Source organism: Myotis daubentonii, chromosome 13, assembly GCF_963259705.1.
Source record: "Myotis daubentonii chromosome 13, mMyoDau2.1, whole genome shotgun sequence".
Lineage (NCBI taxonomy): Eukaryota > Metazoa > Chordata > Mammalia > Chiroptera > Vespertilionidae > Myotis > Myotis daubentonii.
The window spans coordinates 1,189,275-1,194,685 of record NC_081852.1 but is presented as its reverse complement, the minus strand read 5'-3'; the positions used below and the strand labels follow the sequence as shown (position 1 = coordinate 1,194,685).

Genomic DNA, 5,411 nt, shown 5'->3' with positions numbered 1-5,411 from the left:
TGTGTCTGCTCCCACACTATAACTAAGCAGCCAAAGTGATGCTTAGCTCACTCTCAAGGAAGCACAGTTCTGCCCTGCACCAGTGCCACACATCACCAGAGCAGTGAAGGGAGCTACTGGAGGAAGAAGACAGGGCATTCCTCTCCCAGCAGTGTAACACCCTCACAGGCATGATTCTGTCTGGAGAGCTGACCCCTGCTGGAGCACTTAAGGCTTTTAGACACAGAGTGTAATGATCTGATTTATATTTTTTAAAGATCACTCTGATTTGCATTTTCATTTTTATTAAAAATTACTTCTTTAATTATTTTTCAATTAGGGATGACATTCAATATTAGTTTCAAGTGTACAAAATAGTGGTTAGACATTTATATAACATATAAAAGCATCTCCTGATAAGTCTAGCATGGGATATCTTTGAAAAGGGTATTAATCCTATTCATGAGGGCTCCACCCTCATAACCTAATCAACCTCAAAAGACCCACCTTTTATTTATTTTTAATCAACCTTATTTGGGTGACATTCATTAATAAAATTGCATAGGTCAGGTGTGCAATTCTATAATGCATCATTTGTATATCGCATTGTGTGCTCACTGGCTTCAGGTCAAGTCTCCTTCTATCACCATTTATCCCCCCTATGCTCTCTTCTCCCTCCCCTACCTGTCACCCACCAACCTTACCCCCTACTCCCCACACGCCACCCCACCTGCCACCCCACACCCCACACCCCCAGCCCCCATCTGCCTCACCACATCCCCAATGCACAGCCCCCATCTGCCACCCCCAACTCCCCTCCCGCCAGCTCTCATCCCCCAACGCTACCCCTCACCCCCACCTCCCACTCTTACCCCCAACCCTACCCCCCACCGCCCCCCCCATCACGCACCCCAGACCCCACACCTCCCATCCTCCACCCCCAACTTCCCAGCCCCCACCCTCCACCCCCCTTCCCCTGCTTGTGATTTGACATTTGAAATGATATTTGAGATGTGTCTTGAGAGCACGGGTAGGATTTAGACAGATGAAGAAGGTGAGAATATGCTTCAGGTACAGAGAGTGGGCATTCGGCCTGGAGGCAGGAGAGATGAACACTGGACAGACCAGAGCATATGCCCTTCAGATGCCTGTGAGTGAGGGGTCAGGGCAGGGAAACAGAAGACCCTGCATGGAGGGAAAGGGCAGAGGGATAAGGGGACCAACCACAGAGTGGTCAGAGCAGGAGAGACAGCAGCCCCTCCATGGGAAGGCAGGGCAGCAGGGTCAGGGGACCAGGGGAGGGGCCGATGGACAGGTATGAGAGGGAATGCTGCCAAGGGGCAGGGCTGGGGGCAAGGGCTCCACCATGAGGAACAGGGAACTCTCCATGGAGGGGTCTGTTTCTCCTGTTACCTATCTCTACTCCCATGTCCCCCCTTCCCTGGCCCCTCCATGGATGGTGCCCTAACCCCCCTATCTTGCTCAGACTATGTGGGGTCCTTTGTCCTCCCTGCCCTGCTACCTCCCTGGATGATGCCCTCTCCCCCCTGCCCTGCCATCTATTTCAGGACCTGTGCTAAAATCCTTGCTGTCTCAAAGTAGGCTTCCCTATCCCCCCAGCCTCTCCTCTTCATGGAGGGTTCCCTGTTCCCTCTCATGCATGCCCTGTCCCCCCATGAAGGATTCTGTCTCCTCCATGCCCTTCTCCCTCAAACCGGGGCTCCCTTTCTCCACTGCTTGCCCCCTCAAAGTGAGGTTCTCTGTCCCCCTGCCGTGCCCCCTCCACGAAGGAAATCTTCCTCCCTGACCCTCCCCCTCAAAGTGGGGTTCTCTACACCCCTGCCATGCCCCATCCATGGAGGGTACCTTCTCCTCCCTGCCTCTCCCCCTAAAGTTGGGATCCCTGTCCCCCTGCCCAGCTCCCTCAATGGATAGTTCTGTCTCCTCTGTGCCCTGCCCTCTCAAAGTGAGGTTCCCTTTCCTCCTGCCCTACCCTCTGCATGGGGATTACCTGTCCAACTGCCCTGCCCCCTCCCCATAGAGGGTTCCTGGTCTCCCCTCTCCTCCCTGCCCTGCCCCCTATAATTGGGGTTCCCTTCCTTCCTGTCCTCCCCACTGCATGGAGGGTTTCCTGTACCCACTATTCCATCCCTGCAAGTGCAGTTCCTGTCCCCCAGCTCTAACTCCTTTCTGAAGGTTTCCCTGTCCCCCTGCCCTGCCTCCTCCATGAAGGTTTCCCTGTCTCCTGCCCTCTACCCTCTATGAAGAGTCCCCTCTCCTCCCTGCCCTGTCCCCTCCATGGAGTGTGCCCTCTCTCCCCTGCCCTGTCCCATCCATGGAGGGTTTCCTGTTCCTCTGCTCTGCCACCTCCAAGGAGGGTCCCCTCTACTCCCTGTCTGACCCATCCCTGTTGGGTTCCCTGGCCAGCCCCCCCGCCTCGAGCCCTGCCCCCTCCATGGAGGGTTCCCTGCCCCATCTGTTCTGTAGCCTCCATGGAGGTTTCCCTGTCACCACTGCCCTGCCCCCTCCCTGGAGGGTCCCCTCTCCTCCGTGCCCAGTCCACTCCAAGGAGTATGCCCTCTCCCCCCTGCCCTGTCCCATCCACGGAGGGTTCCCTTTTCCTCTGCTCTGCCCTCTCCATGGAGGGTGCCTTCTCCTCCCTGCCTTGTCCTCTCCAAGGAGAGTCCCCTCTCCTCTCTGCCCAGTCCACTCCATGAAGGTCCCCACTTTCCCTGCCCTCCCTCCTCCATGGAGAGTCCCCTCTCCTCTCTGACAAGCCAATCCTTGGAGGGTCCCATGTTGCCAGTCCCCACTGCCCTGCCCCATCAATGGAGAGTTCCCTGTTCCCCAAACCCCCTGCCCTTCCCCCTCCATATAGAGCACCCATGCCCACTATCCTTCCCTTCCTTGGAGGGTCCTTTCTCCTCCCTGCCCTGTTACCTCCACGGAGGGTCCCATCTCCTCTTTAGCTATAACCTCCATGGAGGGTCTCTTCACTCTCTGTCCTCTTCCCTCCATGGTGGGTCCCCTGCTCCACTGCCCTGTCTCCTGCATGAAGGGTCCCCACTTCCCCTGCCCTCCCTTCTTCATGCAGTGTCCCCTCTCCTCCCTGCCAAGCCCATCCTTAGAGGGTTCCCTGTATCCCTTCCCCATAGCCCTGCCCCCTCCATGGAGGGTCCCCTATTCTCCCTTCCCTATCCCCTACGCTCCCCGCTCCATGGAGGGTACCTTCTCCTCCTTGACCCATCTCCTCCATGGAGGTTCCCATCTCCTCCCTGCCCTTCCTCTCCCTGGAAGGATCCTTCTCCTCCCTGATCTGTCCCCTTTATTGAGGGTCCCTTCTCCTCCATGGCATGTCCCCTCCATGGAATGTCCCCTCTCCTCCCTGCCCTGTCCCCTCCATGGAGGGGTCCCCTCTCCTCCCTGTCTGGCCCATCACTGTAGGTTTCCCTTTACCCGTCTCTGCCCTCTCCTCCCTGCCCTGTACCCTCCATGGAGGGATCCTTCTCCTCCCTGACCCATGCCCTCCGTGGAGGGTCCCTACTCCTCCCTACCTGTCCCCTCCATGGAGGGTTCCCATAACCCTACTGTCCCCCTGCATGGAGAGTACCTTCTCCTCCGTGACCCGTCCCCTCCATGGAGGTTCCCATCTCCTCCCTGTCTTGTCCCCTCCATGGAGGGTCCTCTCTCCTCCCTGTCTGTCCCCTCCATGGAGAGTTCCCATCACCCTAACAGTCCCCCCTGCATGGAGGGTCCCAACTCCTCCCTGCCCTTCTCCATCATGGAGGGTCGCCTCTCCTCCCTGCCCTTCCCCTCCATGGAGGTATCCTTCTCCTCCCTGACCCATCCCCTCTATTGAGGGTCCCCGCTCCTCCTTGCCTGTTCCCTCCATGGAGGGACCCCTCTACTGCCTACGTGTCCCGGAAAGGAGGGTCCCCTCTTCTCCTGGCCCATCACTTCCATGGAGTTTCCCCTCACACCCATGCCTGTCCCCTCCATGGAAGGTTCCCTGTCCCCACTGCCCTGCACCCTCCATGGAAGGTCCCTTTTTCTCCCTACCCTTGCCGCCTCCATGGAGGGTCCCATCTCCTCCCTGCCCTCACCCCTCCATGGAGGGTCCACTCTCCTCTCTACCTGTCCCTTCCATGGAAGGTTCCCCACTGCCCTGCACCCTCCATGGAGGGTCCCATTTCATCCCTGCCCTTTTCCCTCCATGGAGGATCCCCACTCCTCCCTGCCTGACACCTCCATGGAGGGTCCCATCTCCTCCCTGCCTGTCCCGTCCATGGAGGGTACCCCTTCTCCCTGCCTGTCCCCTCAATGGAGGGTTCCCTTTCCCCATGGCCCTGTCCCCTCCATGGAGGGTCCCCTCTCCTCCCTGCCTGTCCCTCCATGGAGGATTCCCTGTCCCCACTGCCCTGCATCCTCCATGGAAGGTCCCTTCTTCTCCCTACCCTCTCCCCTCCATGGAGGGTCTCCTCTCCTCCCTACCTGTCCCCTACATGGAGGGTCCCCTTTCCTCCATGCCCTCTCCCCTCCATGGAGGGTCCCTTCTCCTCCCTTCCTTTCCCCTCCATGGAGGGTCCTCTCTCCTCCCTGCCCTGCCCTCTCCATGGAGGTTTCACTGCCTCTCCTACCCTGCCCCCTCCATGGAAGGACCCCTTTCCCCTGCCCTGCCCCATCCATGCAGGGTCTTCTGTTTCCCTGCCTGTTCCCATCACTCACAGGCTCTGCGAGGCATGTGCTCTGGTCCCCAGTGTTCATCTGTCCTGCCTCCAGGCCGTGTCCACTGTCTGCACATGAAGCACATCTCACCGTCTTCATCTGCCCAAATCCTCCCGGGCTCTCAGGACACATGTCAAATATCATTTCAAATGTCAAATCACCGAGTGATCTTTAAAAAATATAAATCAGATCCCCCTATTCTCGTGCCTAAAAGCCTTCCTGCTGTGATAGCAATTTCAACCCACACTAGGGCCCTCTATGCCCCCCCCCACCCCCCGCTGTCTGCTGTTCCCATCCAGCCTGGCTGTCCTTGCCCTGGGGCACTGCCTCTCCTTTTGGGGTGGCTTTCCCAGGTCTCCATGGCGCTAGCTCTGTCTCAACAGCCGTGTCTCAGTTTAAACATTTTGGGGAGCCCTTTCCTGAGCCTGCTAGGGAGTCACTCTGCTCTGAAGCCCCCATGTAGCCAGCTCTATGGTATATCACCTGGCAGTAGGTCACAATACTAACAGAGGTCAGAATGGTAAGACAGGTCATAGAGGTAACCTAGCCACCATGCCAGGCCAGCCATGTGGGCCAACCTCTCAAGTTTTCTGGTGGTGGTGGTGTTAAAAATCAGTGAATAAACATTTATTGACCCCAACATACCAAAGGCCCTCTACAGAAACCACAGGAGGTGTGGCTCTCCTGGGTCCTGGCCCTCAGTAACT

The 5,411-nt window shown here is 57.5% G+C and overlaps 1 non-coding gene across 1 annotated transcript; it reads right to left on the bottom strand.

Annotated features, from left to right (window-relative positions):
- Positions 1 to 203, bottom strand: LOC132215025 (small nucleolar RNA SNORA74). The gene has a single exon (XR_009448396.1). It is a non-coding gene; the product is annotated as a small nucleolar RNA SNORA74 (small nucleolar RNA).
- Between the last annotated feature and the right edge of the window lie 5,208 nt (positions 204 to 5,411).